Raw genomic sequence first — 20,304 nt, forward strand, 5'->3', positions numbered from 1 at the left:
TTATGTGGCTTTGGAAGGCAGGAACACAAGGCTACTTAGAATGTGGGGCTTCAAGGCAAGGTTGAAAATTAATTGAAAGTCTTAAAAAAATAATATTTGGTTCACCACTTTCCTTTTTAACCCAACGTAGCTATACATTCTCCCAAACTTACTCATTTATAACAGTGTGCTTGAGGTTTTATGTTTGTACAGGTTGAGCCAGACAAAGCTGTGGACTCGATGAACCAGGCAGAGTTCAAGGTGTTAGTGAGATGCTACTTTAAAAACAGAAGCAGTAAATGGGTTAAATGAAAGCCTCCATACTGAACACTGAGATTGCCCAGGCTTCTTTTTCCATTCAGCTCCATAACTGCTAGTAGCCAGGTTTGTATCTCAAGCAGAAAAGTGAAGAATTCCAACCTGGGAAAACTGAGCAATTAAAGAGTAAATACCTATCAATGAAAGAACTTCTGAATAAAAGGTTGCGTCTCCTCCTGAACACCTTACAGTGAAGCTAATCAGTTAACAAAATCAATCCTGCCTTTAAATCTTCAAATTATTTACTCTTCCCTTCCCCCCAATTTTTATCTTGAAAAATGTCAAGACTTTAGAGAAGTTGAAAGAATAATAAAATGAACAACTGTATTTGTGTGTTGTTATCATTTGCCTTGTTTGTCTGCCTCTCTCTGCTTCTTTCTGTCTGTCTCTGTCTCTGTCTTTCTCTCTGGTCTGACTCTCTCTCTCTCTCTCTCTCTATATATATATATATATATATATAGATAGATAGATAGATAGATATAGATATAGATATAGATAGATACATAGATAGATAGGTATAGATATAGATATACACATTCACTCTATATATATGTGTATGTATTGTTGTGTGTGTGTGTGTGTGTATGTGTGTCCTAAATGCTGAATCATTTGGAAGTATGTTGCAAAATCATGATATTTTACCCATCTTCTTATCTTCTTAAAACAAAGAAATTCTCCTGTTGTCTGGGAGAATTCACCATTATTCACCATTATCAAACTGAACAAATTTGATATTGAGACAATAATACTACCTAATATAATAGTCCAGATTTCCCCAATTGTCCCTGTAACGTTCTTTTTTTTTTCTTCTTTTTTTTTTTTTTTTTTGCAGTACACGGGCCTCTCACTGTTGTGCCCTCTCCCATTGCGGAGCACAGGCTCCGGACACGCAGGCTCAGTGGCCATGGCTCACGGGCCCAGCTGCTCCGTGGCATGTGGGATCTTCCCGGAATGGGGCACAAACCCGTGATCCCTGCATCAGCAGGCGGACCCCCAACCACTGAGCCACCAGGGAAGCCCTATAATGTTCTTTTTGAATGTGTTTTCATTTGTTAAATCTAGGACACATTCAAGAATCATGAATTATATGTAGTTATCACACCTCCTTAGTCTCCTTTAATGCAGAATAGTTAGCCTCTTTTATTTGGCTGGATTTGTTTGGTTGTTTTGAAGATTCTAGCCCATTGTATTACGAAGTCTTTAGAATCTGGAATTTTATGCTTGTTTCCTTGGATTCAGGTTAAAAATTAGGGTCAAGAATACTATAGAAGTGTTATTGTGTACATATCATGGTATCATATCAGGAAGTATAAAATATCAATTTATATAACAGTTTAATGTTTGCTAGGGATACTGAGTTTGATTACTTGCTATCCCCACATTTCCCCATTGTATAAAAGTACATTTTGGGGCTTCCCTGGTGGCGCAGTGGTTGAGAGTCCGCCTGCCGATTCAGGGGACACGGGTTCGTGCCCCGATCCGGGAAGATCCCACATGCCACAGAGCGACTGGGCCTGTGAGCCATGCAACGGGAGAGGCCACAACAGTGAGAGACCCGCATACCGCAAAAAAAAAGAAAAAGAAAGAAAAAAGTACATTTTTCTCTTTGTAAGGTCTTGAATTATTTCTCTACACTCTATGTTATAAATTTGAAATACATTTAGGTTAATCTCTTTCTGGTAGTTTAACCAAGTTTATAGTTCCTTAAAAAATTATCTTTATTGACTTAATTTTATTAAATAGAAATGCCATAAAAATTAGAGGAAGACTTCTTTCCTTCACTATTCCTTCCATTCTGTTCCCAACTATCCTCCACAGAACACAACTGCCATTAGTTTCTGTTTTATTTTTCTTATGTTTTTTGTTTTGTATTTGTGTAGAGATGTACTTGCAAGGCAAATTCCTAATATAGGCATGGCTGAGTCAAAGGTATATGCAAATGGAAATTTGTTAGACATTGCCAAATTCCCCTCCTTAGCTTTGTACCATTGTACACTCCAGCACAATGTATGAAGGTATTTATTTGACCACAGCCTCACTAGCAGAAGGTATTATCATGCTTTTGAAATTTTTCATCTTTTATTATAAGTTGAGCAACTTTTTATATGTGCAAAACTGTTTGTTTCTTTACATTTTTTAAATATTTTTAACATCTTTACTGGAGTATAATTGCTTTGCAATGTTGTTAGTTTCTGCTGTATAACAAAGTGAATCAGCTACATATATCCCCATATACCTATATCCTCCCTTTTGTGTCTCCCTGTTTCTTTACATTTGAACTGTCTATTCACTTAATTTTCCTTTCTACATTTTTTCTTGACTTTTAAGATTTATTTATATATTAGCGATGTTAACCCTTCATCTATGATTTATGTTGCAAAAATCTTCTCTTGGTCTATTACCTGTGGCTTTGCTTTTGGTGCTTTTTGTCATTCTTGTATTCCTGGAAAATAAATCTCACTTGTTTTAACAGCTTTTGTTGCCAAAAGAAACACCCCAAAACTCGGTGGCTTAAAATAACAACCATTTTATCATAGCTCATGAGTCTGCAAGTGGGTGGTTCTGCAGTCAGCTAGAAGGTTAGCTGGGTACTGGTAGGTCTAGGATGTACTTGCATATTTGGTAACTGGTGCTGGCTACCAGAACTGACCGTCAGTTGGGATAGTGGGGTGAATATGCCATGTATCTCTCATCATGCAGTGGGCCAGCAGTGGGCCACAGTGGTGGTTGCAGGAGTCCCAAAATCCCTCAAATTGGGCAAATCCCAGTGCACAAGTTCTTTTAAAACCTCCACTTGCATTGTGTTTACTAATGTCCCATGGGCAAAATTAAGTCATATGGCCAAGCTCAGATTTAAGGGGAGTAGTTTCCACCTTTTGACAGAGGAATGCCAAAGTCACATCGCAAAGAGGTGTGTATAGAAAGATGAAAGGAGTATGTGGTCATTTTTGTAATCTATACCAGTTGTCATGTATTATTATTTTTTTACTGTGGTGTTGGATTCTGCTTGCCAAAAGTTTATTAAGGAGTTTTGTATTGACATCCATAAATGAGAACTGTAGTTTTCCTTTTTGGTGTTACCTATATTGATTTCAGTGTCAATGTTATATTGTACTTGCTTTATATAAAGGTCTTGGAGGTTTGTCTTTCTCTGAGCTTTCAAAAATGAATGTAGCATTAGCATTATCTAGTCTTTGAAGTTTTGTTGGCATTCTTATATGAACTGGTGGATTTTTTGGGGGGAAGGGGTGGTAGATTTTTTTTAAACTTTCTCTAGTACCTCTATGGAAAATGAACTGTGAAAAATGTTAAGTTCTACTGGGCTCAGTTTTGGTTATTTGTATTTTCTTAAGAAAATACCACCTTCATATAGGTTTTCAAATTTATTTTTAAAGAGTTATGCAAAATAGTCTTTTTGATTTCTAAAATTTCCCTTTATTTCAATGATTATCCCCATTATCATTTCTGATTTTGCATATTTGTGATTTTTCCTTCTTTTTCTTGAGGAGTTTAGCTATTAGTTTGTATAATTTATTTTTTTAACAAAATAGCAGTTTGATTTCTTTTTTTTAATTATTAATTGAAATTTTTTAAAATATTTATTTATTATTTGTTTGTACTGGGTGTTAGTTGCAGCAGGTAAGCTCCTTAGTTAGCTGTTTGATTTCTATATTAGTTTGAATGTTTTTCTGTTTTCTACCCGCTTAATTTCTGCTTTTATTATTTATTTTATTTTTACTGTTTATTGTTATTTTATTTATTTTATTTTTATTGTTTTCTAACTGTCTCTTTCTTTTGGTTTACCTTTGTCTTTTGATTTAGCTTTCTGAGTTAATGACTAAAATTCATGGATTTTAATTCTTTCATCTTTAATTGATATAAGCATTTAGTGCTTTCTCTTATTGCATTTTAATTTTATCCCCCAGGTTTTGATATCCTATAGTTTTTAATTGTCAATAGTTTTTTGATATTTTAAATGAAGTTTGTATTTTTTCTTTCATCCAAGAGTTCTTTAAGATAAACTATAATCCAGTTAAAAGGCAATATTAAGTTGGCATTTGTTTGTTTGAATTTTTACTAATTTCTAGTTGTATTGCATTTTAGTTACAGAATATTTTTTGTATTATTGAGGTTTTTCTTTATGAACTAATGTGTGGTCAGTTTTTGTGAATATCCCATGTGTGCTTGAGAAGAAGTTATATTCTCTATTCTTGGAGCATAAATATTGACACATAGCTATAATATTTTCATTATTATGTCATTTGGATCTTCTATAGTCTTCTTATTTTTTGTTTACTTAACCTTCTTCAGCGAAGAATGGAGACATGATCACCTTGGATTATTGATCACAATTTCTCACTACCTGTAAGAGGTTTAAGCATCCACACCATTTTCCTTGTAAGTATGTAGTACCTGTAGTACCTCCTACTGTGAGTGGAGTACATTTTCCCATCTCACTGATATTCAGCTTGGCCATGTGACTTGTTTTGGCCAGTGGAATGTTTATGGATGTGACATCAGCAGAGCCTTTAAACGTGCTTTCATGTTTTGGCTTGCTCTTTTGTACTCCTGAGATCTGCCAAGACAAGCACATACTCCAGGTAGTTATTGTCACTTTAGCTTAAGCTCAAAAATGAAGAAAAATGGAGCAGATCTGAATCCAACCTGTAGCCTATAGCCAGGACAGGCTTAGTGGAGGTGTTACCCTGCAGTGTTTTGCAGTTGCTGTTTTGAAAATGTTAATAATTTAATCTTTGTACTTAATGTTTTGAAAGTGAAATCTGATGAGATAGAGGAGCATGTGCATGATCATAGGAAATACTCTAGGCAGTAGTGTGCATATGCCAGGGCTTAGATCCACAGGCATGACAGGCAGCGTACATACCAGAAAGTTGGCTTGGCCTCTGGTGCAGGCATAACTGCAGCAATCTGAGGGAGCAGCTGGGCTAGGATCTGGACCCAGATTAGTGGTGGCAACAGCTGCAGCATCAGCAGCAACCATAGCTATGGGAGAGAGGTGAAATTTTGCAAGGGGGCAGCACTGACCTGTGCTGGCAGGCTGTCCTGCTGTTCCTTGAAGAGCTGGCTTCTGTGGCATCTGCACAAATATTAACTCTCCAGTATGAGTGCTGGGACAGAAAATGCCAACTCTCAGGCAGTAAATTTTGTCAGTAAATTATTACAAAATAAAAGCATATACATGGATATTGCAATAAAGCATATCAGAGAGTTATTAGAATTCATCAATGAATGTATACTCCCTGGTTTTGAAAACTACTACAACATTGCAAAGCAAATATCCACAGGCTTAGAAATTGAAATTAAATTGAAAGATCTTTGCATTAGATGGAAAGTACATTATGTTTATATGAAGCTTAGAATAAACCAATTATTAATGAGGAAGATAATTTTAAATTATGCTTTCTTTGTTATTAAATACAGCAATAGAATGTATAAACAGATGGTTTGAATAATATACAAACCATGAAACCACTTTTGTTTTTGTGTATGAACTCAAGAAGCTACAGGGAATGTCAGAGGAAACTATAAAATTCTATCCCATGAACTTACATTTAAAATTAAATTTAGACTTATAAAAAACTGGTTTGTATGTAGAGTTAAATATTTTTAGAAAAATAGTTCTGCAAAAATCATAGGCTCTAGATACACTAAAATTTATATTTTGAAAAAAATTGGTCAGAGATCTGTCCTGTACTCACCTGTAAAAGAATGACAATTGACCCCTATCTTACAGCACTCACAAAAATTAACTCAAAATGGATTAAAGACTTAAATGTAAGACATGAAACTATGAAACACCTAGAAGAAAACATAGGAAAAAATCGCCCTCCCAGAGGTCTTGATAATGATTTTTTGGAAATCACACCTAAAGCACAAGCAAAAAATACAAAATAAACAAGCGGACTACGACAAACTAAATGGCTTCTGCACAGAAAAAGAAACAATCAACAAAGTGAAAAGGCAACCTATGGAATGAGAAAAAAATATTTGCAAACCATATATCTGATAAGGGGTTAATATCCAAAATATATAAAGAACTCATACAACTCAATAGCAAAAACCCAAATAATCCAATTAAAAAATGGGCCAATGGCCTGAATAGACATGTTTTCCAAAGAAGATATGTGAATGGCCAACAGGTACATGAAAAGATAATCAACATCATTAGTCATTAGGGAAATGCAAATCAAAACGACAATGAGATATTACCTCATGCCTGTTAGAAAGACCATCATCAAAAAGACAAGAGATAACAAATGATGGCATGGATGTAAAAAAAAAGGAACCTTTGTGCACTATTGGTGGGATTGTAAATTGGTATAGCCAGTATGGAAAACAGTATGGAGGTTCCTCAGAAAATTAGATATAGAACTACCATATGGTCCAGCAATTCCACTTCTGGGAATATATCCAAAGGAAATGAAAACACTAACTCAAAAAGATATCTGTATCCCCATGTTCATAGCAGCATTATTTACAATAGCCAAGACATGGACACAACCTAAGTGGTCATCAATGGATGAACGGAAAAAGAAGTTGTGGTATATGTACACAATAGAATGTCATTCAGTCATTAAAAACAAGGAAATCCTACCATTTGCGACAACATAGATGAAACTTGAGAGTATTATGCTAAGTGAAATAAATAAGAGAAAGACAAATACTGTATGATCTCACTTAAATGTGGAATCTAATTTTAAAAACTCATAGAAAAAGAGATCATGTTTGTGGTTACCAGAGCCAAGGGTTGGGGAAAGGGGGAATTGAAGGAATGTAGTCAAAAGGTACAAAATTCCAATCATAAGATAAATAAGTACTAGGGATATAACATACAACATGATGACTATGGTTAACACTGCTGTATGATAAATAAGAAAATTAAGAAAGTAGATCCTAAGAGTTCTCATCACAAGAAAATTTTCTTCTTCTCTTTATATTGTATCTATATGAGATGATGGATATTAACTAAACCAATTGTGGTAATCATTTCACAATATATATAAATCAAACCATGACACTGTACACCTTAAATGTATACAATGATGTATGTCAATTATTTCTCAATAAAACTGGAAGAAAATAAAGAAATATATCCTGATGTTTTTGCAGCCTATAAAATACCATTCACAGCACCAGTAACAGTTGCATCAGCAGAAAGGCCCTTCTCAAAATAAAAAATAAATCAAAATTTATTTGTCATCTTGCATTTGCCAAAAGAACCTGACATTACTGTCAGTTATATCAGTTGAAATAAGTTTTCTAAAAGTTCATTTTGATGATCTAATAAATAAATTTGCAGAATGGTGAGCCAAAAATATTCTATGGTTAATAAAGATATCAAACTAGCAAAGCCCTATTATTTATTGTATTATATATAATTATGATACCAAAATGTTACTTTTTTGCAATTATAAGATTATGTTGTTACTCATGTACCACTATTAATTCTATTGTGTTTTATAAGTAGTAGAATATCTTTAGAGAAAAATGCTTTTTTTAAAAAAAATGATTTATAGTTTAGTAACTTAATGTGATTCCTTCTCTTTGATATTGAATAAGGGGCCTCTTTTTTTTTTACATTTTGCACTGGGCTGTACAAATTATGTACCTGGTCCTTCCTAGACCTGTTAAACCAAGCTACAACCTGAGGTAGAGTACCCTTAGCCAATGCAGACCTGTAAGCAAGAAAAAAATATATAAAAATGACTGAGAGTTTGAAATTGTTTTATATGCAGCATTGTCTCAGAAATTACTGACTTGATACAGGTGTTTTAAAGGTTTCTATTGTGACAGTGGCCCCTTTTCTCCTGGCATTGCTTGGTGCTCCCCTTGATATTTCATGGACTATGTTACAGACTAAGCTGCTGTGATAATAAGACTCCAGAATTTAGAGTTTTACGTAAGTTAGAATTTTATTTTTCTCTCTAATAACAGTCCAGAGTTAAGCTAGGAATGGTGGCTATGCCACACTTCAATATGCAGCTTCCATCTTTGGGTCCTGAGGAGCTGCTGCAATTGCTGCCATTTCCTGTATCAACTGAAAAAAAATGCATAACCTAAAAGTTGAGAATTATGTTTTATTTGGTGGACAAAACTAAGGACTTCAGCCCGGGGACACAGCATCTCAGATAGCTCTGAGAGACTGCTCTGAAATGGTAAGGGAGGAGCCAGGATATATAGAAATTTTTGCAACAAAAGACAGGGTAGTCGGAACATCAAAAGATTACTATTAATTAAGGAAAACCAGACATCTCAAGTTAATGAATTTAGTGCTTTTCTATGTATGGAAATATGCAAAAGTCAAGGCTCATTGAAATCATTCCTTTGATATGCACCTCAGCTACCTGGGGCCAGTATCCTGTGCTTTCTCATCTTGAGTATCCTCAGGGTGCACCGTCAGGGGTTTGGCTGCAGTGTCTGATGGCTTGAAGGCAGGCAGCTCTTTTGCGCAGTCTGTTCTCATCCTGAGTTCCCTCAGGACTTACCCTGGCGTGGCGGGGGTGGCGGGGGTTGGGGGAGGTGGCCTGCAGTGGCTGATGGCCATAACATCGTTTGCTTACTGATATGGAAGGTGTCATTCTTAGTCAAGACCTAGCTACCAAGAAAGTGAAATGATAAATAAGGCAAGTAGTTTACTTATTAAAAATGTGACCCAGAAGTTGCACACATCATTTTTTCATCCATACCTGACTGCAAGAGAGGCTGGTCTCTATGTGTATGGTAATATGCACTGATGAAACTTGGAGATTCTATTGTTTAAAAAGAAGGAAGGGCAATGGATGTCAATGGGAAAATGAACAGTCTCTCACACAGGATGGGAATAGCCATATGGGTTAAGGCTCCTTTTGTACAGTGTTACAAGACTGCAGGTATATGTGTGTGTGGTAAAATCCAACTTCCATTATCGTTAATTGGCAGAAAATGCAGGTGCTAATGACTCATTTAGTGTGCTCGACCTATCCTAGGGCCTTGTCTTCTGGGACCCTAAACTTGTGTGTGTTTTGTTAGACCAGTAATTATAAGTGAAGAAGAAGGAAGATGCTAAGGTAGCTGATCTCTGTTAGGGAGTTTGCTGCTTGCCTAGCCTTTTTTAAAACTCATTTTCATGTGTGGCAGTTCAGTCATCTGAGTATTGGAATCCTTCTTTACAATATGAGTCTACAGTAAAAATTCTCTATTTAGTAAGCAGCTGATAGGGGTAAGTCATTTGGATACCTGCCCTCAATAAGGGTGAGGGAGGAAGATTTTATGAGGTTGGGGCATTGAAGCAAATCAATTTCTTGTTATCCTGCTGGTTGCTCTAAGACTTATCCTTGTAATTATGAGCTTTGAACTTTTCTTTTTTCTTTTCTTTCTTTCTTTTTTTTCTTTTAAAGGAAACCAGCCTAATTATGTCTCAGGTGAGGGAGCTTGGCTTTGCTTTTTGTTGTGGATTTATCAGTGGTGATTGGATTTTTCCTTAATTTGTTACCCTTTGTTTTATTTACTTTTTATTTGTAAAATAACATACCAAAAAGTAATGTTATTTATTTCCTCAAAATGTCCTCAAATTTTCTGGATTTTTGAAAGTATCCTTCTTTGTTTTTCAGTTCTATGGATGTTTTCTCTAATTTTGTTCTTTAAGAGAGAGGTGGCTTATCAGTTAGGAAAAGGTTTGGCTATGGATAACAGAAATCCAAAATAAGAGTCGCTCAAGCAAGAGAGACATTTCTTTCTTTTTTCACATGAACAAAATCCAGAGGTAAAAAATCTGGGGTTGACATTGTGGTTCCATGATCACTGGAGACCCCAGATCCTTCTGTGTCTTTCTCTAAACTTTTCAATGCATGTCTTCTATTTCATGGTTCAAGATGACTGGTTCATATCTTCATATCATATCTGAATTCCATTCAGAGGGAAGATAGAAGCAGCAAAGAAGGGCACACTCAATTATATTACATTCCACTAGCTGTCTCTTAGTCATTTGGCCACAATGAGTTACAATAGTGACTGCAGAATGTACCCAGCTCAAAAGTAGAGGTTCTATTACCAGAGAAGAAGAGAAAATGGATATTGGGAGACAAATATGCTAGAAAAGGAGAAATAAATATTTAGGTTCAATTTATTATCTTAACACAAAACACAGGTTCTTTCTTGAAACTCCTTAAAAATAATTGTGCTTATTCGTCTAACAAGGAAAAATAACCATGTTAGTATGCCCTTAGTAATGCTGGTTATGACATAATTTGATGTGGACATGATGTTCCATCCATGAATTCCTTTTCAATTTTATTTTTACTTCAAGAAGCAAAGCATAGTTAATATATAAGAATGTGGTCTATGAGGGGCTTGGATTGTATTATTTAGCATTTGAAATCCCCCTTTATCTTATAGTTTATATCACATGCATATTTTAATACATAGGGACACTTAGCTAATTCACACATTTTATTTAAAAAAGAGTGAATTTAGCAGAAAAAGAAACAAACAGGTTCTTATAGAAAGTGGTATTATCATTATTGCATAGAAAATAGTCGTAAAGTCACCTTTCTTTTCTGGGGGTCTTGATATGCTAAAAGGTAGAAACAAACTGTCCAGGGAAGAAGCTGTATTAAAACAGCAGTGGCATACACTCTCTTCAGTGTAAAGCTTAGGGAACAGGAGGATAAGACATTTTATGCTGATGAACATTGGGTGAAAGATCTTGGCATGAACACTGCAGTTTTCAAATAATCTTTTGAACTAGTACAGGGCCGTTATGGCAGAGCAGCAGCCTAGCCCTCTTGTCATCTGTGATAAGGACATCAATATTAGTCATTGTCAACCTTCATTAAGTTCACATCTTACATTCTTCCATCCCTAAGGGTGTGTTTCATTGATGTTTTTCTTAGCAAACAACACAAGGACAGAGGGACACATGCTCACATCAAACTGGCCTTTAGAGCCAGGTTTCTTTTTCCTCCATTGGGCATTTACTACAAAGGAACAAAAACAGTTTCCAAGAATTCTTTCAATTTTATTAAACTTATAATGAATGCTTAATCTTTCTCAAATAAATGAACTAACTTAAGGAATTTTAATGTGGGAGTAAATATTATCATTTAAAATATATGTTTTGACATTGTTTCTATATACATTTTTAGTTTTTAAGTCTCACATCTAGAAAGAATGGTGAGCATAAGTATATATTTCTATAGTATATAGCTTTTTTTGGTATTACATTCATTTATTAAATTCAGTTTCATTTAATTTATTAAATGAAATTGGAGTTTCATTTTCCACTACTACACATGTATTAATGAACTTTTTATGACTGTATGATCCCTTGCTGAGAATGAAATCAACGTGCTTTTAAGCTATATAAAATCCCCATTTCTGTGTGGATAAGATGCCTCACCTACTCATGGCCTATCAATGAGATGCCCCGTTGGAATAGCTTCAAAAGTAAGTCCTGGGCACTGCTTCAAGGGACTACCACACAACCACACATCAAGGACCTAGACACAGCATACTGTGGGCAGCCCCACAGGTTACTGAAAAGAGTCACACCGAAGGGGAAGTGAGCAAAGGACAGTGAGAGGAAACAATAAAGTGACTTCCAGACCATTGCATTTTGAATGGTGGCTTTGATTTAGCTCAAATTCTTACCAATATGCAGACTTCATTCAGCTGTCAGCCATGAGGCACTTTCCAAATCTTTAAAAGAAGTGTTTCTGCTTCACTCATGGCTGCTTGCTCAAGTTGTGGAACATATCCAATTACAAACACTTCAAACGTTCCGGTTCCAAAGTGAAATAGTCATGGAATTAACTAATGATTAGAAAATTTTAAGTCCCTCCCATTCCCTCCCATAAAGGTGGTGGGTTTATCTGGAGAGAAATAAGGAAGAAAAAAAGCCTGCTTAAGAGTGAGTAATACCAATAACACCAATACAATGAGAGTAGAAGGGGAGAATATAAAACCGTGCAAAATAAAACTAGAAACAAAACTGTTCAATGAAGTCAAATTATTTCTGGTGCTGAATACATTTGTTCCTATTCTTAATCATGCACATGTGCTCTGATTGTATATTTACATGAACTTCATGAATTGCATTCCTGTGACTGTGAGACTCAGTGTGGTTGTGGCTTAGCTTTAGCTTCCTTCATGCACATATCTATTTACATGAATAATGTATAATAAAATGGAAACTGATCAGAGTTAATTCTGTGTGTTCCTCACTTGATGCAGGCTCTCAACTCATTCTCTCCTGCAATAGCCCAGAAGAAAGTGCTTTATTTAAGAGGATGGTGCTTCCATTCACTGCTGTCTTCTATGAAGCCGTTCTCTATTTCCAAGGGGCCACCTTTTCATAATTCATGGCTCTCTGTATGGATACTAGCATTAAAATGCTTCATCCTAATTACAGTAAGACAACCAATACGTATAAGAAAATTCTCTGAGGCACTCAGTCAGTCATACATACAGATTGAACTCCAACTCTATGGCAGGCAGAACACAGACAGTAAAGCATCTTAACTTACCTCTAAGGAGTGAGTAAAATTTTAAGAAGCAACAACTATGAGGAAGCTTGAATTACCAGAACTATCAGTCAGATTTAGGACAATGCCCTGTTCGTTCTTTCCATCCTTGATACAAGATCCCAGGGACTTAGACTGTTTTTTCCTTCTTTTTGTAGTTACTACTCTGTCCTTTGGGATTCCTCACCCTCAAACTGACAGTCGACGCACTATATTTTATTCAGCTCTTTTTTGTCGTTGTTGTTGCTGCTGCTCTTGAAGTAAAGCACAGAAGCTCTTTTATTTCAAGGACTATAATACTAAGTATTATAAGAATGATAATAGTTAAAATGGCAAATATCAGGAAGAGATTAAAAAATTAACAAATAATTTAAAAGTTCAAATACTTATGGTCCCTGACCTACCTGGACAACCTTAGCACCTGGAAATTCCCTTGAATTCCTTTTATCTTTTGTTTTGAACAGAAGAAAATAAGAAAAGAACCTGTTTTCAGGAGTAGAACTCATGATATGAAATGGACAGAAAAATGGGCACAAATTAGCAACATCAGGCATATATTTGTTTTATGGGGATACTTTTCACCTCCGAGAAACTATTGACTAAGAAACATTCATTTAGGTGGATTTATTGCTCTAGTTCCATATGACAGAGGTTTTCAATCTTTTTCCTTTTGGCGAAGGAACTATTTTTTTTTCATTTTTCCCTAAATATAATATTTTGATATAGTCCAATAAATATAATTGATAAAACCTGAAGATTCTTGTTTGAAATCTAGATGGAGGCCCCAAATCCCACTCACCTGGCTTGCCCTCACAACCACCCACTCCATAGAATTTTAGGGCTCCAAGGAACACAGCTGAAAACTACCACTTTATGGTGTTTCCTAAAAAGTCTTCTTCCTTAAAAATAAAATTAGCTTTACTATTTTAAAATGCAGTTTTAAAATAACCTTTGTTCCTTGTAAAAAAAAGTACAGAAAAGCATTTTGTAAACAAGGGAGAGAAACGGTCATTATCCTAGCACTCAGCAATATAACCACTATTCACATTTGCTGTATATGTATTCCCAGCCTTTATTTTTTAATGGTAACTCTTATCTCTCCTATTTTGGAAATTTATATTATAACCATGAAAAAGTTTAAAGTAGTCTGAAGAACATGTGCTTTTAAATCAGATAATTCTGTATTCAAATTTTGGTTTCTTGGACAAGGTATTTAACTTCTATGAACCTTAGTTCTGCTCCCCCACCCTATTTTTTAAGTCGATATCTAAAACCTCCATCAAAATGCTGCTGTGAGGACTAAATGGCTGAATATGCTAAGTACCTTGAACATCTCTGATACAATAATTACCCATTTCTAGTCTTGTTCTTTTTCTTAAATAAATAAAGCTTCTACATTAAAACATTGGAACATCAGATAGTTAATGGGACACTTGATAATATTTTTTAAAGAAGAATTTGAGTTGAGAAGTATTCCGTCATATCCTCTGAAATCACATTATGTGGATCACCCCTGCTACCTGTGCATAGATTAACTTGTGCTGTCCCTGGCTTCTCAATGAAAAATGACAAACATAAGTCAATAGAAAAGTCTATGCTATTTGTGCTCACCAGTGTTTTTTACTGTTCATTGGTATGGTTTATATAAAAAGCATAGTGGATAATAGTGCCAATTTTAGCTCTTTCACTTACTAACTTTGTGACCTTGGCAAATCATTTAACTTTTCTAAGCTTTAGTATCATATTATAAAAGGGAGATAAAGTATGATAATACATGGAAAGTATTTGGGATGGTGCCAGGCATATAGAAAGTGTTAAATAACTATTAGTGATCACTATCAAAATTATTTGAAATTTAAAATAAACTCATAGATGGCAGAGGACTGTGTAATGTATGATTAGCACTTAAAGCTGTTCCCTATTTTCATAAGTGCTTTATTTTGTTGGTGTTGTAGGTAATAATGACAATATTTTATGACTAAAAAGACACCGAGTAGCCAAAGGAACTACAACTTATATCACAAGGACAACAAAAATCAACTTGGAAACTACAAACTAGTTTATCTTGCCCTTGTCCAATAAGAGTCAAGGGCATGCTAAATTGAGAAATGATTAACCAGGTAAGAGAGGAAAATCATCCAAAGAAAAGGACCTTTTCTTAAAGAAAGTGACAAATGGGCTTCCTAAAGTCAAACCTGAGATCTCTTCCACCTAACAATTATTCACTCTTTTTGACTGAGAAATGCTTTTGAGATGAAAATGCTTCATCATTTTCAGAAAATAAAATGCTACACTGGAAACCTATTAACTCTGGAGTGCAGATCAAGATGTTATTTGAAAATATTCCTTCCACAAACTCTCCAGGGATTTAATCAGTTGCCCCTCTCTATATACATATAAGAGGCATGGTCTGCAGAAATGCTCATAATAAGTGGTCCCAAGCTTCTAAAGCTAAGGATAAGATACACATACTTTCTAAGGCAGACATAATTCTGAAGTTCTCTGCTTATCTTGATTTGCTAGGCTGAGTTCCAGGGTTGTAGTATATAGAATAATTCTTGACTTTATTTCTATATATACCCTAACGACAGCAAGGGGTGAGTTTACTGCAACAATTGTCAATATATTTTCTCAGAGCATTGGTACAGTTAGAGGTGCTCAAACTTCAGTCTGCATACAAACCAACTGAGAAAGCCAGTTAAAATTCAGATTCCTGGGCTACATACCAGAATTTTGTATTTGAATATCTTTTGTGGAACAAGGAATTGGCACTTTTCACAATCTCCAGAGGAAACACAAATAGTATACATACATTTTGAAAAAACAAAGCCAAAAACATTATCTTTTCTTAGTACATGAAGTTGCAAAATAGTCTGGCAGCCATGTCAGAATAGAAAATTAGAGTGAGAATGAGTTTAAGGGCAGCCAACCAGAAACCTGCATCTGTATATTATGGGGCAAAGGGATAAAAGCATTCACTGAGGTTTCCCTTACCCAGGATAAAAAGAGGATAAACAGCTGTGTAACTAATCACTAATTTTTAGGGGAAAGTAGTTACATAACAGAGGATCAGAAAAGGGTATGTTAAAAGCAGATGGTTGGCAGGGACCTGCGAGAGGGGAGGAGCCATGGATACAATGCTTAAGTAACAAAGCTATGTTTTAAACTCATATACCTCTGACTCCAATTCCATTGCCCTAACCACTATATTAGTGGTTCTCAAACTTAGAGTGTTTTAGGACCATCTAGAAAAGTTGTTAAAATGAAGATTCTTAAAATCCACTGTTGGAGATTCTTACTCAGTAGAGCCGAAATGGAGCAAAGTGATCCTAATAAAAGTGAATTTTGTATTAGTTAGGATCTATACCCAAAGCTAAGCTGCTATAATGAAGAACTCCCAAATATAAAAGAAAAAAGTTTATTCTTCTCTCTTACATAGGTGCTGGTCCAGGGTAGTTATGTGTTCTGACTCACAAGCTAATGCAGACACCCACATTCTTTCTATATTATTGCTCTGTCATATCCTACTGGGTTGTCTTTTTCTACAAGGTTTGAGGCCTTGGTCACCAACTGCCCATAGAAAGGAGGAATGAGAGGAAGTTAAAGGGTAAACATTTTTTCACGGCTCTGAGTGCGGCTGAGGGGAGTTGTGTCTCTGCAGGCACCGCCGGGCTGTGGCTGCTGATTGGCGCTCAGTCTCCTCAGGACTCGCTGGGGTTTCAGCTTCAGAACAACGTGGGGCTGCATCCACGCTTACGGGAGCTGGGTTTCCTGAGGACGCAGGTGATGCCGGAGAAAAGGAGTTGCCGGGCTGCCACCTGCGAAAGAAGAGGAAGTATGACCCATACCTTCTGCTGGAATTTCTCCCCGGGAAGAGCCGTGTGGATGAAAGGCTCTTGGTGCTCCAGCCAGGAGTCAGGGCTCTGTCTCTGAGGTGGGAGAGCCAAATTCAGGACACTGGTCAACAAGAGACCTCCCAGCTTCACATAATATCAAACGGCGAAAACCTCCCAGAGACCTCCATCTTAACACCAGCACCCAGCTAACTCAACAACCAGCAAGCTACAGTGCTGGACAACCTATGCCAAACAACTAGCAAAACAGGAACACAAAACCATCCATCAGCAGAGAGGCTGCCTAAAATCATAATAAGTCCAAAGACACTCCAAAACACACCACCAGACGTGGACCTGCCCACTAGAGAGACAAGATCCAGCCATATCCACCACAACACAGGCACCAGTCCCCACCACCAGGAAGCCTACACAACCGACTGAACCAACCTTAGCCCCTGGAGACAGGCATCAAAAACAAGGGAACTACAAACCGGCATCCTGCAAAAAGGAGACCCCAAACACAGTAAGATAAGCAAAATGAGAAGACAGAAAAACACACAGCAGATGAAGGAGCAAGATAAAAATGCAACAGACCTAACAAATGAAGAGGAAATAGGCAGTCTACCTGAAAAAGAATTCAGAATAATGATAGTAAGGATGATCCAAAATCTTGGAAATAGAATGTACAAAATGCAAGAAACGTTTAACAAGGACATAGAAGAAATAAAGATGAAACAAGCAATGATGAACAACACAATAAATGAAATTAAAAGGTACTCTAGATGGAATCAATTGCAGAATAACTGAGGCAGAAGAACGGATAAATGACCTGGAAGATAAAATAGTGGAAATAACTACTGCAGAGCAGAATAAAGAAAAAAGAATGAAAAAACTGAGGACAGTCTCAGAGAACTCTGGGACAACATTAAACGCACCAACATTCGAATTATAGGGGTTCCAGAAGAAGAAGAGAAAAAGAAAGGGACTGAGAAAATATTTGAAGAGATTATAGTTGAAAACTTCCCTAATATGGGAAAGGAAATAGTTAATCAAGTCCAGGAAGCACAGAGAGTCCCATACAGGATAAATACAAGGAGAAATACGCCAAGACACATGTTAATCAAACTGTCAAAAATTAAATACAAAGAAAGCTTATTAAAAGCAGCAAGGGAAAAACAACAAATAACACACAAGGGAATCCCCATAAGGTTAACAGCTGATCTCTCAGTGGAAACCCTGCAAGCTCGAAGGGAGTGGCAGGACATACTGAAAGTGATGAAGGAGAAAAACCTGCAGCCAAGACTACTCTACCCAGCAAGGATCTCATTCAGATTTAATGGAGAAATTAAACCTTTACAGACAAGCAAAAGCTGAGAGAGTTCAGCACCACCAAACCAGCTTTACAACAAATGCTAAAGGAAATTCTCTAGACAAGAAACACAAGAGAAGGAAAAAACCTATAATAACGAAACCAAAACAATTTAGAAAATGGGAATAGGAACATACATATCGATAATTACCTTAAATGTAAATAGAATAAATGCTCCCACCAAAAGACACAGATTGGCTAAATGGATACAAAAACAAGACCCTTATATATGCTGTCTACAAGAGACCCACTTCAGACCTAGAGACACATACAGACTGAAAGTAAGGAGATGGAAAAAGATATTCCATGCAAAGGAAAACCAAAAGAAAACTGGAGTAGCAACTCTCATATCAGACAAAATAGACTTTAAAATAAAGACTATTAGAAGAGACAAAGAAGGGCACTACATAATGATCAAGGGATCAATCCAAGAAGAAGATATAACAATTGTAAATATTTATGCACCCAACATAGGAGCACCTCAATACATAAGGCAAATACTAACAGCCATAAAGGGGAAATTGACAGTAACACATTCATAGTACGGGACTTTAACACCCCACTTTCACCAATGGACAGATCATCCAAAATGAAAATAAATAAGGAAACACAAGCTTTAAATGATACATTAAACAAGATGGACTTAATTGATATTTATAGGACACTCCATTCAGAAACAACAGAATACACATTTTTCTCAAGTGCTCATGGAACATTCTCCAGGATAGATCATATCTTGGGTCACAAATCAAGCCTTGGTAAATATAAGAAAATTGAAATTGTATCAAGTATCTTTTCCGACCACAATGCCATGAGACTAGATATCAATTACAGGAAAAGATCTGTAAAAAATACAAACACATGGAGGCTAAACAATACACTACTTAATAACGAAGTGATCACTGAAGAAATCAAAGAGGAAATAAAAAAATACCTAGAAACAAATGGCAATGGAGACACAATGACCCAAAACCTATGGGATGCAACAAAAGCAGTTCTAAGGGGGAAGTTTATAGCAATACAAGCCCACCTTAGGAAGCAAGAAACATCTTGAATAAATAACCTAACCTTGCACCTCAAGCAATTAGAGAAAGAAGAACAAAGAAAACCCAAAGCTAGCAGAAGGAAAGAAATCATAAAAATCAGATCAGAAATAAATGAAAAAGAAATGAAGGAAACAATAGCAAAGATCAATAAAACTAAAAGCTGATTCTTTGAGAAGATAAACAAAATAAATAAACCATTAGCCATACTCATCAAGAAAAAAAGGGAGAAGACTCAAATCAATAGAATTAGAAATGAAAAAAGAGAGGTAACAACTGACACTGCAGAAATAAAAAAAGATCATGAGAGATTACTACAAGGAACTCTATGCCAATAAAATGGACAAACTGGAAGAAACGGACAAATTCTTAGAAATGCACAACCTGCCAAGACTGAATCAGGAAGAAATAGAAAATATGAACAGACCAATCACAAGCACTGAAATTGAAACTGTGATTAGAAATCTTCCAACAAACAAAAGACCAGGACCAGATGGCTTCACAGGCGAATTCTATCAAACATTTAGAGAAGAGCTAACACCTATTCTTCTCAAACTCTTCCAAAATATAGCAGAGGGAGGAACACTCCCAAATTCTTTCTATGAGGCCACCATCACCTTGAAGCCAAAACCAGACAAGGATGTCACAAAGAAAGAAAACAACAGGCCAATATCACTGATGAACATAGATGCAAAAATCCTCAACCAAATACTAGCAAACAGAACCCAACAGCACATTAAAAGGATCATACACCATGATCAAGTGGGGATTATTCCAGGAATGCAAGGATACTTCAATATACGCAAATCTATCAATGTGATAAACCATATTAACAAATTGAAGGAGAAAAACCATATCTCAATAGATGCAGAGAAAGCTTTTGACAAAATTCAACACCCATTTATGATAAAAACCCTCCAGAAAGTAGGCATAGAAGGAAATTTCCTCAACATAATAAAGACTGTATATGACAAGCCCACAGCCAACATCATCCTCAATGGTGAAAAACTGAAAGCATTTCCACTAAGATCAGAAACAGGAAAAGTTTGCCCACTCTCACCATTCTTATTCAACATAGTTTTGGAAGTTTTAGCCACAGCAATCAGAGAAGAAAAGGAAATAAAAGGAATCCAAATTGGAAAAGAAGAAGTAAAGCTGTCACTGTTTGCAGATGACATGATACTATACATAGAGTATCCTAAAGATGCTACCATAAACCTACTAGAGCTAATCAATGA

The sequence above is a fragment of the Pseudorca crassidens genome, chromosome X, assembly GCF_039906515.1.
Source record: "Pseudorca crassidens isolate mPseCra1 chromosome X, mPseCra1.hap1, whole genome shotgun sequence".
Taxonomy (NCBI): Eukaryota; Metazoa; Chordata; class Mammalia; order Artiodactyla; family Delphinidae; genus Pseudorca; species Pseudorca crassidens.